The sequence below is a fragment of the Trachymyrmex septentrionalis genome, unplaced genomic scaffold, assembly GCF_001594115.1.
Source record: "Trachymyrmex septentrionalis isolate Tsep2-gDNA-1 unplaced genomic scaffold, Tsep1.0 scaffold13, whole genome shotgun sequence".
NCBI lineage: Eukaryota > Metazoa > Arthropoda > Insecta > Hymenoptera > Formicidae > Trachymyrmex > Trachymyrmex septentrionalis.
The window spans coordinates 2,921,831-2,940,906 of record NW_017304438.1 but is presented as its reverse complement, the minus strand read 5'-3'; the positions used below and the strand labels follow the sequence as shown (position 1 = coordinate 2,940,906).

The window sequence follows — 19,076 nt, the reverse complement described above, 5'->3', positions numbered from 1 at the left end:
ATATATAATGAGCATATTTAAACTTTCAGATTAAATCGTGGCAACATTCAGCAAAAAAATTTTCTTGTAATATTATCCATTTCTAAAGCTAACGGTTTCCTAGTTCATTAGGACATGGATATATCTAGTGCGAGTAAAATGCTTGTATGATGCCTCAACTGCGTAAATTATATATTACAAGGCGACAAAATATAATTAGCAAACAATTGGAATGTACTTACCAAATATTAATCGGTTTGAAGTTAATTAGTACTATACAACCTCACCAATTATCGTACTGAATAGGATTCAAATTTGGATTTGAGTCGTCTGCAATTAATGTCATTTGATAAGTACATTCCAATTGTTTGCGAATATCTATTATATCTTATCGCCTTATGAATTAATGAAATATAATAATCTACGCACTAATAACTAAGCGGAGGCTCGCATAGACTTGTACTGAATTTATTCTTGGAGCCATGAATACCATTAATTCAATTGACTTTAATTAAAAACATGGACAGTAGTGAAGATAAAAGGACAACTTTAATACTTTTAAAATACATTAGATACTTCGTTATATTTTGCAAAAGCCTATTCACATGCAAATTGAGTCTCATCGATTTCTTTTTTAAAATATGGCAATGCTGGAAGTCTTCGTGCGCTATTCGTACTGATAATGGCATCTGTTCTAGCTCGAGGCGGAACTTTATGAACGATAGGGTCAAAGTGAGGATTATTAAAAGCTCGTACGCAGTCTTTGGAGAAAAAAGTCGGTGTAAAAAACGCGTACGTATTTGTTATCCGGGAATTCGGTCAGATACAACAATTCTCTCTCTCTCTTTTTAGACATAATTTATGTCCTGGAATAAATACTTTAATCTTTTTCCTGGCGTGAAATGGAGTAGTGGATTTGTACGCGTCTCCCTTTCAAGGGGAACGTCGGGAAGAATTTTCATGCAAATGTACCCTTTTGCTGTGTGGCGGCATAGTATAAATAAATAAAACATGGAGAAATACCGAGGTCCAGTTGTGGGTCTCCCTTTCTCTCCTTTCCGTTTTCTTTTTGCTTTTCTTTTCGTGCGTACATGCACACGGAGAACATATTGCATTACGCTTGATTGTTCTGTTTTCTTTTTATTCTTACTACTCTTCGTAAGTTGTGAGTAAATAGAAAGCGGTGGACTTCAAACTCGCACGCTCCAGTTATAATTGGAAGTGCAACGTTTTCCCAAACATGTTCTACGAGTCCATTCGGCGTGTTTGCAGAAGCGTTAACCATGACGCAAACTTCATGTCGACATGTCACGAAAGCTTTTATTTCAATTCCGACAATTTCAATTCCATGCGACGTAAATTCGACTGCTTAAAACTTGGTGTCAAAATAATTCCATTTCTAGGGTCCGTCTAAGGTCACTGTAGATCATCGAGCGCAACTGTTTGCGAATTGCAACGCGATAATAATGAACCCTCGCTATTTGCCAGGGGATTCAATACGATCATCATCAAACTGTCTGAGCGCAGCCGTAATCGCGAGTAATCTAGATTCACGGTTGCATCTATATATCCAGAAATCACGACGGCGCCGCTCTCGTCTCGAAGACAAGCTAGTTTATCCTCCACCCTCATTTCCCCGCCCCTTCACCAACAGATATTCCTGGACGCATAATCCTCCTTCGAGCCCCGGCGATTCGAGACACGTTCGCGGATCAGCGTCAGCGATATCATCGCGGATTAAGACGGGGAGCTGCGACGTGAGGCGGGAATTCGAAGAAACTACCGAAAAACGGGGGTAGACAGGGAGAAAACAGAAGCTGCAGGGTGAGAGGAAACGAGATAGCAGCTGGTGAAACTATAGCTCGACAGGGAAAGAGGAAAAGAGAGAGAGAGAGAGAGAGAGAGAGAGAGAGAGAGAGAGACACGACCTCATAGTATCTCGCTTAGAACTCGCTCAGACTTCGCCGGGGTAGACGGGGTAAGCAAACGGGGTAGTAGCCGGCTTGAGCACGTTTGCACGAGGCTCGCGAGTTTTATCTGTCGGGTCGACCTGCCCACCTTACTTCTTAATTACCGAGCCAGCTCGTACATTCGTTTCACAGCTCGGAATTTGGTCGGAGCGCTTCTCTCTCTTCTCCTCCTGCCACTCCCCCGTTAACCTTTCTCGCGCTCGCCGCCCAAGAAGCTCCCCCGATATCATAATTTAATTTCAAATATAATAAGGTTGATCCCCTTCTCTTTATTTCCCGATTTTTACGGTACCAGTTAAGTGGATCACTTTTTTTCCTCAACGGGGGGGTCTACGAGAAAAATTAGTTCGCTGTATCATCTTCCGATCATTATGTTATCCCCATTTGTCTAACAGCATCCCGTTTTGTTCCGCGCGTTTCATCCCCTATTTTATCATTTTCTTCTCTCAATCCGTCCACGCTTTTTCGTCTCATCTTTGCGTTTCGCCCGAATGTTCCGAAGCAAATTGTCTTCTACTTATTCTACTTCCTTTCTCCCTCTAGCATCCCGTATTTCTCGCGGCTACTCGCCATCCCGAGGCATGCGGATAAAAGGCATCTAGAGGGTGGTTACGGCTACTTCGCGCGCGTGAAACCGCCCGTCTTACTTCCGGCGTGCCACGCCTTCGCTGTCACGTTCGCGCGAAAGCAACGGCGTAAATTATCGCGCATCCATGGTGCCTGGTTTCGCGATCGGTGTGTAATATATCGGTGGTGTAGTTACTTGGGAGGGGGGAGGGGGGGGGGAATGCGTTACCGATCACCTGTACAACCGATCACTGCAGTCGATTGCCGTGCTAAGAAACAGAGATGGATCGGCATGTACTTATATGTACATATATTATGCGTGCGAATAACAACTATTACGCTTCTGACGGATCTTGCGATACCAAGGATCACATGGCACACGAAAAAACTTAAGCACACTGAAAAAAAGTCTATGTAATAGCTACTAAATGTTGGGTAAAATAATACCAATGAAATGTTCGGCAAAAACAATTTTTTATTATCAATAGGAGGGTATATAAGAGTCAAGTTTAAACAATTAACGTATATAATATAAACCGTTTAAAATATGTACATTTTAATTACTGTAAGAGATATAAATTTGGTAATATTGCATTACATTACATTACATTACATATTTCGGTATCATAATTGTGCCTTCTTCAGATATACAGAAACGCAGCATAAAAGTCAATTGAATTTTAACTCGTCGCCAAAAAAAAATCCAAGAAAATAATTTTACTTTTTCAAAATATTTAGTAAATATTACCAAGTATACATTGTAAAATTAACTTTTTTTGCATGTCTCAGAAAGTTATACATCTTATTATACATCTTCAAGTTAAAACATTAACATTTTATTTTTCACAGTGTAATAATATAATGAACTGTTTGGTAATATTTACTAAACATTTAGAAAAGTAACATTATTTCTAATTATATTAACCGAACATTTGATTGGCATTATTCTACTCAATGTTTGGTAGCTATTACTACAGACTTTTTTTCAGTGCTGTAAGATGTAAGTGGTAAGAAAATCGATATATTAGATTTGCTGCTGCTTGCATTATGGCTTTACGTTATGGTCTCTACTATGATTGACCAATTCGCTTACGTTCTACGACTTAAGCTTTTTGTGTCACGGCCCTTATATACGCTATTAAAAAATGCTTCGAGGATTCAGGATTAAAAATTGACGCGTTAAATTAAATACGAAAGCACAAGAAAAGTAAATATGCGATGATATAGAGAGAGAGAGAGACACGAAAGATTGACACAATCGATCAGCTTGTAATAACGTTTTTATGAAAAATTAATTGTACGTTGGAAAATACATATGCTTCAAAAATTGACTTATTTATTAAATATATCGCGTCTAAATTTATGAAATAAATTGCATCTCTGCAATTCGGAATGTAATGACGCGTAACTAGCACGAAGACGCTACATCAACAAAAGATTATTAATATCACTTTATTAAAATGTGAATATATGCGGCACTTGATATCACCGAAATTGGGAATAAGAGGACTCTTGCAAAATCGGAAATTGCATTTAGCGTAATCGCATATCCAGTCCCTCGATTTCTAACTAACATGAAAATCGGCCTGCATTATCGGTGTAATTTATATGCGGAATGCTCAAATAATTCGGTATAACACGCGACTCTGCCGGAGAGAGCAAATCCCACTCGAAACCAGAAATTCAGAACGACCGTCGAGAACGAGTGCGAGCGGGGTAGGTCATTGCGCGCCACTCGGCGCTTTTAATCCGTGCGCGTCGGATTCATTCTATTCCCTATTTACGAAAATAACAACCGATTTCAATGTTCTGTTCTACTAAACTTTCCTTTTCTCTTTCTCAGGTCGATCGATGAACCGCGCACACGTCATTTATCACAAGGATAAAGAGAAGCTGAAAATTTCGCCCTTTATATAGAAAATATCGTAACGCGCTCCTTTGTAATTTCATTTTCAAATACGACAGCGCGATTCGAGCGTTTGACGTTCGGTATCTCGGGACCAATGCGTGAAAGATGGTCGACGATGACACATTCGCGACTTACGAAAAGTCGTAATGCACCACAAATGGCCCACATTCGAACGGGACACAACGAATGAGAATTATTTCAGCGGTGTTATATTAACGTCAAAAATGAATTCGCGATACGCAGCGCGCGAGCATAGGCACATATAAGTGTCAAATGCCACGAGGAAGAGCAACCTTATATTGTATCATTTTCGTTGCCGCGACGGTAAATTAACGCAGCGACCTCCCACGTGATTTGAAACTGGCTCGTATTGCGAGACTCGAGAGATTCTCCAACAGGATATTGCGACGATTAACTGTTTATAATAGCTAGAAGTATGTACAGCGGAATGGGCGAGTAATAAATCTCTGATTTCTTGTGGACTCTGCTGCATCTGAAACTTTTTCCCTATATCTATGTCTCTGAAACTCAACGTACGTGAACTTGAAGATTTATTATGTAAAAAGATATGAGCTTTGTATAAATTTTAACGTATCCTGTACACTGGATTTTGCACACGTGCTGAGATGAAGAGGTGAATTGCATTATATCGTATTATGCTGTATTCACTTCTATTAACTCGAGAGTAATCATCTGATTTTTTTTTTTTAGGTAAACAATAGGGATGTTTTTACATTCCAATTAAAACCATTAACTATTAATAACGTATTATATAATATAATAAAGGATATGAATTTAATTTTATAAAAAAAAGTAAGCAATAACTAAATAAATATTAAACGAAATATGCACGTGAAGTAGTTTATTACAGCAATATTTCTAAAGAACAAAGATTTCAATTAATATAAAATCTTTTTTATCGTAGATTTTCAATTGCACATTTAAAGATTCATAAAGAAGAGTCGTTAAAAAAGGAAAAAATATGTTGAACAATGGATATCCATAGAAAACAATATTTCACATACATTTTTTCACCGCTGGATAGATAAAAATAAGGGTGACTATTCCCGAATTAAAAACACACACATTTCGAAACGACTGACACCAGCCAAAGAGATTTAAATATCCTAAAAGGGAGTTTCTGCCCTTCACACATTTCCCGTGTTTTCAGTCTCTGATTGCGACGGTGATGGTTTATAAGATAGCGTCGCGTCTCTCGACATAGGGGTTGTAGCGAGCGTCGCGTCGGAACGTTCCCATTGTCGACGCCCGGCGCGTTTCCGGCAACATGGGCGCGCTAGGCACGTAGGAAATTACGTTGCGCGTTAGAACGCGGTTTCGAGTTGTAGAAAACGGTCGGCATGATCGGCGGGAAAGCGAGAACGGCGAGAGACGGAGCATGCCTAGAGAGTTATCTCGCCGGAGTACTACGTCGAACTCTCGACGACATTCACAAGGGGAATAAGCGGCACCGATTGCCGGGATGAAATTGCGCACGATACGATTCAATCGTGTATATACATATGTAACGAGACGCAAGTGAATATTCGAGAAAGCAAAAGAGAAGGAGAAGAAGAGGGGAGAGAGAGAGGAGAACGAAAAGAAGGTAAGGGCCTTCGGAGCGATGAGTTTGGACGAGACCCTTAAACAACCCTCGTAAAGCTCGGGTGGTCTTCCGCATCGGTCATAAAGCTTATAAAGCTGTGATGGATGTCGAGTAAGCCGCTTGAAAACTCGGACGAGATGAAAGAGAGGGATGGAGCGACCGTAAGGAGACCAGCGCGCGAAAAAAGATTTGCGTCATGGTAATTCGAGTTGGTTTTTCGCTGGAGTAAACGAGAAACGGAAACGACACTTACGTTACGTCGCAAAAAAAAAAAAGTTACAATGCTGCGCGACGAATGTCAGAAGAAAGTTGGAAAGACACATCCAGAAAATGGTGTCATTGCAAATGTAATGACTGAGATTTGTTCGGGATAGTCATCGTTTGAAGGTTTCTAATTTGCAAAAGCGCCAATAAATCTATTTCGTAATAAAGAGCAACGAATGATTTTAACTCTAATCGGTATTTGTTCTGAAATACCTTTAAATAGTATCGTGATATACCTTTAAATAGGTACAGTGTACTTTAAACTAATGTATCTTTGCTTGATATAATTGAATGACTTTTTTCATTCAAAGGTCAAAATCTGAAGAATAAGATTATTTAATTAAAAAATGTAGATTGTAAAAAAAACATTTGTAAACAACTTTTTATAACGTAGTTGATGAACGAAATATCTGGATCAATGGGATCGGCGAGCGAAAGAATAACGATTAAAAATGAATATCTAAAAAGAATCCGAAATCTTTATCCGAAACCTCACAGACATGCGCAAAAAATCCTAAAATAAAATCAATTTTAATCTCAGCAGAAAATTTCTGTAAAAGCTCTATTAATTTTTACACAAAATAATATTTCATACGCTTTTTAAAGATTCCTCGAATTAACATCTTTAAGAAGAGTTAGACTTACTTCGTTTAAATCAAAGTTAAAGGTAAAAACGTTCGTGAAACCAATCCTTTATATCTTAATATGTTGCCGGGAATAACGAAGATATAAGCATGCGTGATGTAACTCGACATGACGCATCCAGTGCACGATTTTTATGACGACGTGTCGACCACGACCGGCGGACGTTATAGCCCCTTTTCAAGGTACGAGCGAACATAAAATTCGCAGAGGCTTGTTCGGTTGTTACGAGTATGGGGAATGAAACGCGGTATAAAATCCGTGGCCTTTCTGAAACGTCACATAAATTTCGACTAAATATCGGCGTGTTAAAACGACGAGTGTTTAAACGCATTGTGCAAACACACAGAAATTCTCGTATTTATTTGGGGGACGAAAATGATGTAATTTACATTTCGCGCCAAGCGTCATTTTTGCTACGAATTAAGTATTAATCTATGTAGAAATTTTCCACAGTCACGGTCGGTTCGTTTATAATTTGTGCACTCGCCATAAATTGTTAATAGCATTATATGTGACGATATCGCGCCATCGCGGCTGCGTGCGATTTGTTACTGAAAAAGCCGGAGTCCGTTTACAGTTGACATTACATGATGCGAGCTGCCGACCTGCTACTGATTACATGCCGTAGTCTACACACCAAATTTAATAATATTTGATTGCGTTGATCGAACGTTTTAACCAATTTTAACGTAATACTCAAACGCGTGAATTATATCGATGTTTTGCAATTGCCGGCGTTCATTATTGCTTCGCCGCAGTTTTCCTATTAACTGAAAATATTTAGAGAGAATATCGAGAAAATGTTAAGATAATAACTAGGATATCATTATTTACGGAGCAAACATAAAAGGCAAAACTTGAAATTAGATAGGAATGTTATTAAATTTATAATGTCAAATTATACTCAATTTGAGATATTTTCAATCATTTTTATAGGTCGCTTACTGCTCCTACTTAATGTGTCGTTAATTTAAAATTATGTAAACAATGAAGTTAAACGATTTAACTTGAGAAATTGTATTGTAAGTTTTGATTCAAATTTAATTTATTATTTACTAAAGTGCAAACATTAATATAGACGTTGTTTACGTCGAAACTAATTACAGAAATTAATTAATTTTTATTTTGACATAAGAAAGTAAAAAAATTATTTAACTCAAGGGTTACTTCTTTAAGGGTTGCTTCTTTAATATTTACACACAGAAAAATATGTACTACACGCAAGCAATAATTACTTGCTTCAAAAATTCATATCCGCAAATTTATTAAATATAAGTTCATCAATTTCTGCATTCAAAACAGGAATTTATTTAGTTTTGAAGAATATTCTAAAATCGATCAAATAAGTGACTTCATGTAATAAGCAAATCAAATTTGTTTTGATTTAATAATCTTAATTGAATTATTAAAGTATAAGATTCAAAATGTATTCTGAATCTTATACTTTAATAATTCAATTAAGATTATTAAATCAAAACAAATTTGATTTGCTTATTACATGAAGTCACTTATTTGATCGATTTTAGAATATTCTTCAAAACTAAATAAATTCCTGTTTCGAATGCAGAATAATAAGTTTTTCTCAAATTTGTGAAAAGTATATCTTAAAATTATTATCTGAAAATTATTATTAAAATATTCTTTGATAAAGATAGCCGTTACTTAAAAGGAAGCAAGTGAATTATTTTTAGTGATTACTTTTCTTAACAATAGAATGACATTTTTCTATATGTAACGGTGCAGACGAAAGCCTTTATTTCTCTTGCATACTAACAAAAAATCATCCCAATCCCAAATATTGTTTGCTCACCCGAGGATCGCCTTCGGTGTCGACGTGAGATGAGAATCGGACAGGCACATTTATGCGACAAATGCGCGGTGAGGATACAGGACTGAAGTATAGATCGCCGTGTCCCACGTGCGCGGACATTCGGTTCATGATAAACTGGAAACGGAAGCGGGATTTATGTCGCACGTCGCAACGGGACAACGGGTAGTGTGCGTTGGAAATCGGAAGCACTTCGCGCAACCACACGCGAGATGACACGAGGCCACGAACGAGTCGTGTAAACGACCGGGAGCGTCGTGGCACTCGAGGATATCTGGTACAGCAAGTGTCAATAAATTTGTATATCTCACTGGAAGACACGCGTGAATCGAGTATGCACGTGCATCAGGGTACTACTTGTGGTGCACGGATGTGGTGGCGGATTTTGATATCGGCGGAGTAACAATGAGAGGGCGCTAAACGGACGAGACGCTCTTCGTATGTATTCTGAATAAAATTCGAATGGAAAGGATAAAATGCACTTTCCATGACGGAGAGATAGAAAGAGACGTACTTCTGTGCCGCGTTGGCGTTGCGGCAGAAAAAAAAAAAAAAAAGGAAACGTTTAATTCGTTTTTATTAATATCCAGAGAGCAATAGAATGAGGGCCATGCGGATTATCCTTTATATTGTAAAACGTCGTGGATGCGGGCGCGCGTGCAAAAGCCAGCGGATTGACGCCGATATATGGAATGAAAACGCGAAGCGGCAAATAAACAACGAATATTCGGAATCGATATATGTGTACACAAATCGCGCGTTTCCACTTCGGCTTCCGCACTGAAAAAGCCGCGAAATATTTGTAAATCCTGTAAATACGGAGATTGACGATTTACGATACAGTGAGGCTTATCCTGGAAAAGAACGGTTCAAGAAACTAAAAATTCCGCCAGATAGAAAGGGCGCGGATCTTCGATTTAATGTGAAAGTATAATAGAATTTTTTCGTTGAAGAATAATTTTATTTTCCGCATTTTGTATGACACTTAAAATGGAGTGACCACAAAAATTTTTGGTGAGACCACCGGCGGATGGGGAGTCGTGAAATTAAAAGTTGTACTACTGAAAATGATATTTCAGTCGAATTTAAAAATCATATGTTTATAAGAGAATTTTTTTTAATAAAACAGATTCTCTCAATATAGCTTAAAATGTTTAATTGATATTCGTACAAAACATGTTTTTTGATATCGCTCATTTCCCCTAAGAGATGAAAAGATTCATCCGACTGTACTTGAGCGTGCAAATTGCCAAACTTTTTCGATTTTCGCATCAACGATTTTTGATTAATGCACGACCCAACATGTTATGTACCTCGTATACCTATATGGTTTCGTGTTACGTAAAGTTCAAATATTCGCGTGATTGAATTTGATAACACGTTTGCAAATTATCGAATCTCGGATTCGCGAACGAGTCGAAAACGCATCGAACGATTCGCGCATTTTGGTGATTTGAAAGGTAATAATTTACGCTAGCGCTATACGTTCATTACCATAATGGAAACAGGACCAAACATTTAGAGCACGCAGGTGATACTAGAATATCGTCGAATCGTGGTATTAGCTTACCATCGATGATAGACGATACGAAATTTATGAGTATAAAATTGCACACCGTACAGTTACTGTATTGTTTGGGCAGAGGTCGATTTGTTTGCGTTATATATTATTATCATTTGATATGTATTAATTACCGTTAGTATGATGGATCGGTGGCCCGATAATTACCGGTGGGAAAATTGCATTGAACTATAATTAAACTATTGTTCATTGCGAGCACGCTCTACATTAATAAAAGCAGGTTAGCAGAATTTAGCATAACAAAATCTGTTATTGCTATTCTATTATTGCTTTTTTCCCAACATCAAATCGTTTATTCTCTTAGAATATCTCTAGCAAAAATATTTCTTGACAAATACATTCTGGAGTAAAGGATTAAGTATTGTTTCGTCGCTAACGAGCCTTCTCTTCATAATGCTTATTAATATCCAACTTTAATGTTCGTAGAGGTTTCTATGAAAGGCAATATGCAAAATACGTCGTTTCATTGCATGTACTTGCCGCACGCAATTATCCACGTGCGAATATGTGAAACACATTGTGTATTCAGAGAGGAGTGTCGCGCGCTGCGGGGCTTTATGAAACTTTGAAGTGATGCTTTCGTGGTGGCACGTCATCGTTTTACAATGACGGAAAATGAGGCTCGTCGAAGTCGACGTATTAAAGTTTGTCGGAAGGTATGTGCACCGACAGAGAGAGAGAGAGAGAGAGAGAGAGAGAGAACTTTGCATCCGCAGGTCATTTGATCCCGACCGAGGAACACAAGCGCCATGCCAAAGAAGGAAAGTGCCTACTTCTCAGTGGAAGTACTTCCCCTTATCGCACGAAACTTTCGCGAGACCAGTTGCAGTCGGTCTCGTAATCACGCTAATACCTCCTACCGAAAGCTGCGATCTCGCTCGAGGCCGCAATTCCCTTTTCGCCCTGACCGGGATTCACTGGGCGTCATTAGGGTAGTTTCGACCTATAATCCATGAGGATATTTTTCGAGCTGCGTGTAACCGCAGAGTATATGTGTGTGTGTGTGTGTGTGTGTGTGTGTGTGTGTGTGTGTGTGTGTGTGTGTATGTACGTAGTACATAATATGTACGTGTATACCCACAAAGTAACTAATAGTCACTGCCAGAGACGCTACAGGAATTAGCGATCGAATGGTGATTCGGTACGCGAACTACTTTGCGAATTGCTTGCCGTAATCGAACCTGAACGTCGGCGTTGGCGAAATCGCTATAATACGTAGCGAAATCCAATCGACTTCAGTTTTTCTCTTCCTACGTTCAAGATTAGGTAATATGAAAATATTAGTTTTATCAATAACTTAAATTCACAGATCGCTTTTTGTTGGATATTGAAATAAAATGGTTCATTCGATAAACGGTTCTGAGTTATCGGTTTTTAAATTGAAAGCTGATAATTAAAAGTGGCTGTAATTAAAAGCAAATTAATTTGACTTTATCAAATTTGTGCGAGCTCGCGTAATATAAAATATCTCCCTATGTTTCTCCCTCTGGTTCTTATTCTCGAAGGCGAAACTCTCGTAAGGACTTTACATCGCGACTGACATCGCGCGAGCGTTTCCACCGACGTTAAAAAAATTCAGCGGTGAAAAATCGAATTCCCGGAGAAGGACTGCTGCTGACCGCGCCAGATTCAGGACGTCCATTGGTCAGGCCTAAGCGAGAATTATTAATAACGCTAACACGATCAATCTCCAAGCAGCTTTTGTTCGAGCCGCTCACGCAATCTTCGATGTGTTCCGAGTCTCCCGCTGTGATGTGTTTTGAATGGAAGCCGACGCGGGATAGGCACAAGCGCAAGTGAATGCTCGGTATATCAGACTAAAACACCACAAGTCACCGGTTTTATCGGCGTTTTCAGTCAATTTCAAGCCATATCTACGAAAGCGTTTCACGCGCCAGCAAGTAAAAAATTGCCTCCGATGTCACGTAGACGAGACGAAAAGCTGACGTGCGGAATCGAGCTTGAATTAACGAGATACGTAGAAGTTGGACTAAATGATATTCAAATACGACGTAAAAGGATATTTTTACAAACTCGCCAAGTCTTCCTTTCCTATATGCCATCGTGTAACAATTTACACACCCGGTTTACACACCGATCTTCTTTCTAATGGCAACATATAACGAACGATAATTTGCATAAATATTACGCTCGCTTTGTAGACTCTATTAAGTTTGTATTGCAATACTAATTGCGAAAATGAACGATTCGAGGTATATATACATACGTGCGCTGGTCAGTCAGCGAAATCATCGTAAACAATGTGCCAACAACAAATAGCCGATCGATCGATCGATCGATCGATTGATTAATTTTCGCGCCGACAGTAACTCAAAAGAATGTTGCGAGTCTGTTGAAAAAAATTTTTTTTAATTACTGCGGGCCATCTCGCGCTTTCGGACAATTATCGGATTTTATCCTAATGCGTCTATATACGGCGCGCCAAACGTGCATGCTCATCGACGCGCGCCGGGCTTTAGTCGCTGCCAAGCGGAATTATTAATAGCACTAACGCGATCAATCTCGCGTGCGGTTATCCAAACCACCCATCCGATCTTCGATACCTCATATCCCCCGGTCCGTGCTGCTGATGTGTTTCCGATGCCAATGAAAGGTGACACAGCCTGCCGGTGCGCGCGTGTGAATGCCCCGAGTGTGCGCGTTCATTCTGAATACGCGATAATACAGAGAGAGCGCCAAGCGGGACAGATACGATTCCGCATTAAAGCGAATTTATCCTATTCGCGCACGATTTTGCCTTGCCCACCGCCGCCGCCTCTCTCGCCGGCATGACGTATGAAAATTGCGTCTGAATACACGCCGGGTGTAATCCCGATGTTTGGATACACAAGCGGCTATTTAAATAATCATTATGTATACAGTGTTGCGTTTCATCGGCGCGTTTCATTAAAATCGCACGTCGGAGCGTCGCGTAAAGTCGGTTAATATTCAGTTCATTAAATATAATCGCATTCGGATGATTATACACAAGCACGGAAGCAGAGGGAAGTTATTATATTTGGCGATGTATAAATGCCCGACTAGAAATTTATCCAAGAATTTTAGCAGGTTCACCTTAGGTTTCTTTATTAGGTCCTGATAAGGTAAGTACATCGGGGCCTGATCAGTCATGTAATGCAGCACAGTAGTCGGATCTTCATCCGGATAATCTTATCAGGATCTGATAAAGTCCTTATCAGATCCTCATCAGGACCTGATAATGAAATAAGGTCAACCTAGCTAAGACCTGCTAAAATCACTGGATAAATTTCTAAATCGGGAATTGTACAAATGCTATTTAATTTAGCATCACATTCCAAAAGAAGCAAAAAACATATACATATTTCAGAGGTCCAGAAGGTATGGCATACTCTGAGGGAACTTTGTAATCTCTAGCAGAGATTATCCAAATTGACTTGCATACGCCTTCTTGTAGAACTTATAGACATTTTCTTCTTACGAGTAATCCGTCCATTTCGTGACGTACTAGAAACGTCAACGAGGTCAACCATACTCAAACCTAACGAGAATTTTCGTAGGTATACCTTATTTAGAATTACTTTACGTCAACCAAATCAGGTCCTGATAATATATAAGGTTAACCTGACACAAATTCTAGTCGGGTAGTCTTTCGTCTGAGATTTAAAAGATACAATGCAATGGGAGAAAAATGCTGAAGTTTCAAAAGACATTGTTACTGATGTATTAAAATTAGGATCATGGAGGATATGATATGACATGATTGACATAAATCGATTATTGTCATTATATCTGGTACATCCGTGACGCTTATCTCTTTGCTGCAGAGTATTGAATTAAATATACTCTTTTGACTATGAATAAAGGTTGAATCATAAGTATGTTTTCAAATTTCATGAACGTGGATAAAAGAGAAGAACAAATGTTTTCATTAGATCGCAAATGCTTCGTTATTGAAATAACGGACACAAATGGATTTGAAATAACGATAGTATCAGATCAGATTCTTTCTTTTATGTGTGGCAAATGATGAAGGACACTTCGAGAGCTTCTCTTGTAAAAAAAAATATTTATTTGCGGCTTTAAAATAAAATCAGAGTATTTAACACTACTGTATTTATGTCCATTATTTTGACAATGAAGCATTTACGACCTAATATTCATAGGAACATTTGTCCAAATCCCTTTTTATTCAGGAACAAAATTTTAACCTTTAATACACACCTTTGGATCGTTCGTGCCCTGCGTATTTTTTTTTCTTTGATTTACAATACATACAACAATATTAAATGTAACAATTGTAAATAATATAATATATAATTTATAAATATACAACTTTACTTTCTAAATACTTTTTAAAGATGTTAAATACGTAAAAATCGCTTAATAATTTTCATTTACTTATAAAAGTGATGAAAATTAATTCACGACACGAAGGACCTATCGTATGTAGTAAGAATTCCAAAAACTAAGCTGTGTAAGGGTTAAAACTTTACTTACTGACTCACTTTGCACGTTATAAAGGTCCTTACACTGACACGAGGGCACGGACAAAATACGATTGCCAATAAGAATATAATCGGACCTTCATCATAACATTGCATTCTCAATATTTGCAGTGGATAGTTCGGAATAGTGCATCGGGACATGTGCAGGTTGTTACGCCGTATACGCAGCCTGCACCCGACGGGGCAATTTAGTACGTGCCGGGGAATGTTTATTAATTAATGAGCAGCATATTTTCCGTTCAACTATGCGACACGTTCGTTATACCACCCCACGAGTGGGATGTCCCGATGTGGACTACGTGCGCTCCAGTACATTACTTCGCTCCTCGACTAACGAGCGCGTGCCTATCAGCCATCAGCCATTTCTGAGAGCTCCTCCGCCTGCATATGCCCGACATACGTACGTCGCTACATTCCCTACTGCTACCCTCGACGTATTATTTCCGATACCTGCTATCGATAATTGGAATCGCGGAATTACGTTTCTTATATGACTCCCTGGAAAGTCAAACTGATCAGCTCCACTTTTTTTGTCCTAAATTTTCCAACTGGAACTCACGATTACTCTCTAAAACTTTCCGAGCAAACCCCACTCTAAAGAAATGAAATCTTATTCCTAAAATTTAAAAATTCAACTACTTTTTCTCGAAGACTGGCTCAATTTTCACTTTCTTTAGAGTGAGATTCCACTTCAATGGAATTTAGAGAGAGTGGTATACATAGGTATAAAATTTTTCTTCGATAGGATCGCTTCTTTATTTGATGGAATTGATTTAATTTGATTTCCGAGAGAGACTGAGCATGACTGAGCAGCTTCAAGTCGGTCCGACGTTTTTCTCTACTATGTAGCAACACGTGCCCCTAATCCAGCGTTCTGACGTCGCTGACTTAACAGTTATTTGCTTACTCCTCGGTTATATTTCCCGGAGGATTATAGAGTCCGAATTCAATCCCGCCGCGCATATGCCGGAAAGTCATGTGGTAAATTACATCGTTCGTTGATATCTCTAGTGGGATTTACAGTATTACCATGCAGCATTACGCCTCGCACTTAAAGCATATTCTCAACTCAACTCGTAGGATACCACGTGAACTTTTCGGTTGTGCATTCGACTCGCCTATTTATTTCAAGGAAAAAGTTTCCTTTCTTATTTTTCACGGAACATCCCGCTCCTAATTATTATATCGTAAAATCATGCCGTATCAATAAAACCACATAGATAAATAAACCATATGTCCGCAAAGGGTACGTGATTGGGTTGCATGTAAATGGAACGCAAATGGAATTTCATATCGTACGAAACGCATTTCGCTTGTATTCACTACAAAGTTATAAAGCGATCTGCAATGCTCCTTTGTGCTTTTAATGAACGATACGCGTCATCGACATAGAAATGATACCGAAACTACAGAGCTACTTTGATACGGGATAGAGTACCATCTACTCAAGCCCCAGTAATATAATCAAAGCAAAGTACAGAATATAATGATTTCCATTGTCCATGTAGCATTGTAGCGCACGAATCGCGAGCTTTCTATTAATCAACTTTACACAAGAATGTATACCTTGTAATGTACAGACCGCTACATTCGTTTAATTATATTATTGGAATGTCGGTGAATTAAGTGCTACGAATGTACGCGGTCGCAGTGACACGGTTCGACAAAATAGAGAATCACGAAGAATAATACATGCCTATGCGTCGCTGCGAGTATCCCTAAATGTCAAACGGTCGTCATTTATATTTAATGATAATTAGAATTCGCGTTCACTGTGCCGTACCGACGGCTTGCCAAACAACGCTTGTTATTAAATCTCGACGGCGATTAATTTATGCGCTCGCTGTCAACTGCCGTAGGTCCGTCCAACCGTCCATCCGTTGCTCCGTCATACGTTCACCATTCATTTCCGGCGATCGCGGCGAACTTCGAAACTGGTTGGCGCAGCAGGCCGGAGTCATCATTTATTTGCGCGTTTCGCCCGAAAATCGCGTGGCCGTTGCAGTGGCCCAAAACAATCGTTCGCCCAATATATTCCTCATCCCACGAAAACGCAATAATTATTACGTGCGCCGTTGCAATTATTGCGGCCGGTTACGTTCGGTCGCTGTGAATAACGAAAGGGCCGCGGCCCTCGCGCCCATCGTCTACTTTCCCCATGGGAGAATAACGCGATGCAGCTTGTTGCAGTGATATTACTAATTTATTGCGAGACTCTGCCTCTATCTACACCGTGTCTATCGAGTACCGTGCATATAATCGTCGACGACGCTTCACGCGAGCTTCTGTTTGCCTTGCGTGCCTGCGCCGGGGACATTCCTTTGGACACGAATCGATCGCAAAGAAGGGAATCGCACACTGACGCAAATTTGCAATCACATTTCAGAACGGAAGGAAGAATTATACACGTAATAAGTATAGACTATTCCTTCTTCAGCATCTGTGCTCATCGCACTGTTAAATATCAAAGGAACAATATGATAACTCAATCATTTCGGTGAAATAAAATTTTATTATTTTTAATCTCTATGTCAAAATGTGAATTAGTCTATTTCTGTGATTACTTTCAAAGTAAAGAACTTCTATATTAACATGTAGTACTCGGTAAATGATAAACTAATTTTCAGTGAAATTTAACATATTTTCTTGAATTCAATTATTTAACTCTATTGTTTTAGTTAAATTAACGATATTGAGTATGAGTGGCGACCTATAGAAATGATTAAAAGTGATTCAAATTGGGTATAATTTGACATTATGAATTTAACAATGTTAAAATAATTAAGCATATCAGCCTCTCTCTACAACTCGATGCTTTAAAAAGAGTCCGAGAAAGAGAGAGAGAGAGAGAGAGAGAGAGAGAGAGAGAGAGAGAGCGGTATATGATTCAATCTACCTCATTCTTTCCGAACCGATAATGACTAGTGACAGCTTCATAGAAATGCGCAGTCTATTCTCATTAGGTCTATGGAAGGAACGGCGAAAGTATAGTCGAGATATACACGACTCAGCCTAAACATTCAATCGATTTGAACGGGAATTATCCTGTTTGCTCACCTTGTAACGTGCAACGATTGAACCTGTTTCGTGATATTGCTTTATTGTTATTTATGAAACAATAGCGCTATGATGGCATTAAGTAATAATTGCGTTCTCGTAAACAAGTTCTAATTACCGGCTATAATCGATGATTGTAATTGTAGCTAGCATACGGTTGTATTATGAATTTATTACAGTAATACTTGCCAGCGCGTTATGTTTGACGTATTGTTGGCGATTTGTTGTGCATCATGCGAGCACACATATTCGTTACGTGTACGCGAAAGAATTTACTTACTTGGTTTTTTTAATGGCGCAAAAGAAGGGGAAGACGTTGACTTATAAATTAGGTTGTTCGGAAAGTAATTTCGTTTTTTTTTCCCAACAGAGGACTTATTGTATTTTTTCACAGCCAACTTCACACTTAAGCCGCATAATCATTATATATTTTGACAGCTGATATAGCAAGGCTTGCTTGTGAAAAAAGTTCGATTGATTCTACGCAGTAGTTTTTGGTTGGTGCCCTATCAAATATGGAAAGTGAAAAGCAGCATTTTCGGCATATTTTACTTTTTTTACTATCGAAAAGGTAAAAATGCTGTTTAGCAAGAAACAAATTATCCGATGTGTATGGAGAAAATGTATTGACAGAACGCCAGTGCCAAAACTGGTTTGCAAAATTTCGATCCGGCAATTTGGATGTTGAAGATGCACCACGTTCTGGAAGGCCAGTTGAAGCTGATGAAGACACAATAAAGGCATTAATTGATGCAAACCGGCGAATAACAACTCGTGAGATCGCTGAGAGATTAAATTTATCGAATTCGACCGTTCATGATCATTTGAAACGCGTCTGATTGAAAATCGTCTTTCATTTTCATAAGAAAAAACGAAATTACTTTCCGAACAACCTAATATTATCACGAATCGTGCAAAAAAAAACCGAGCAACGCGTCGGGTATGAAAAAAAGTACACGAAAGCTAAACGATTGATAAGTCTTATCGACGAACGTTGCAAGCAAACTCTGAGAGAAATGCAAGCCCCACGTGGCACCTTCGTGCGACGTTAACCGTGTAATAAAAAATCGATGCATTTCAATGCATCTTAACGACGGCGCCCGTACAGCATTGACATTATGTCATAGAGCTGCAAGTGTGTAAGGTGAGGAGAGCTGTACGCGCAGGTAGAAGAGGCGGCGG

At 38.9% G+C, this 19,076-nt stretch overlaps 1 protein-coding gene across 9 annotated transcripts in view; it reads right to left on the bottom strand.

Moving 5' to 3' along the window:
- Positions 1-19,076, bottom strand: part of LOC108756801 (protein turtle-like) — a 264,529-nt gene that overhangs the window by 110,881 nt on the left and 134,572 nt on the right. The gene's annotated exons all lie outside the window — the stretch shown is intronic.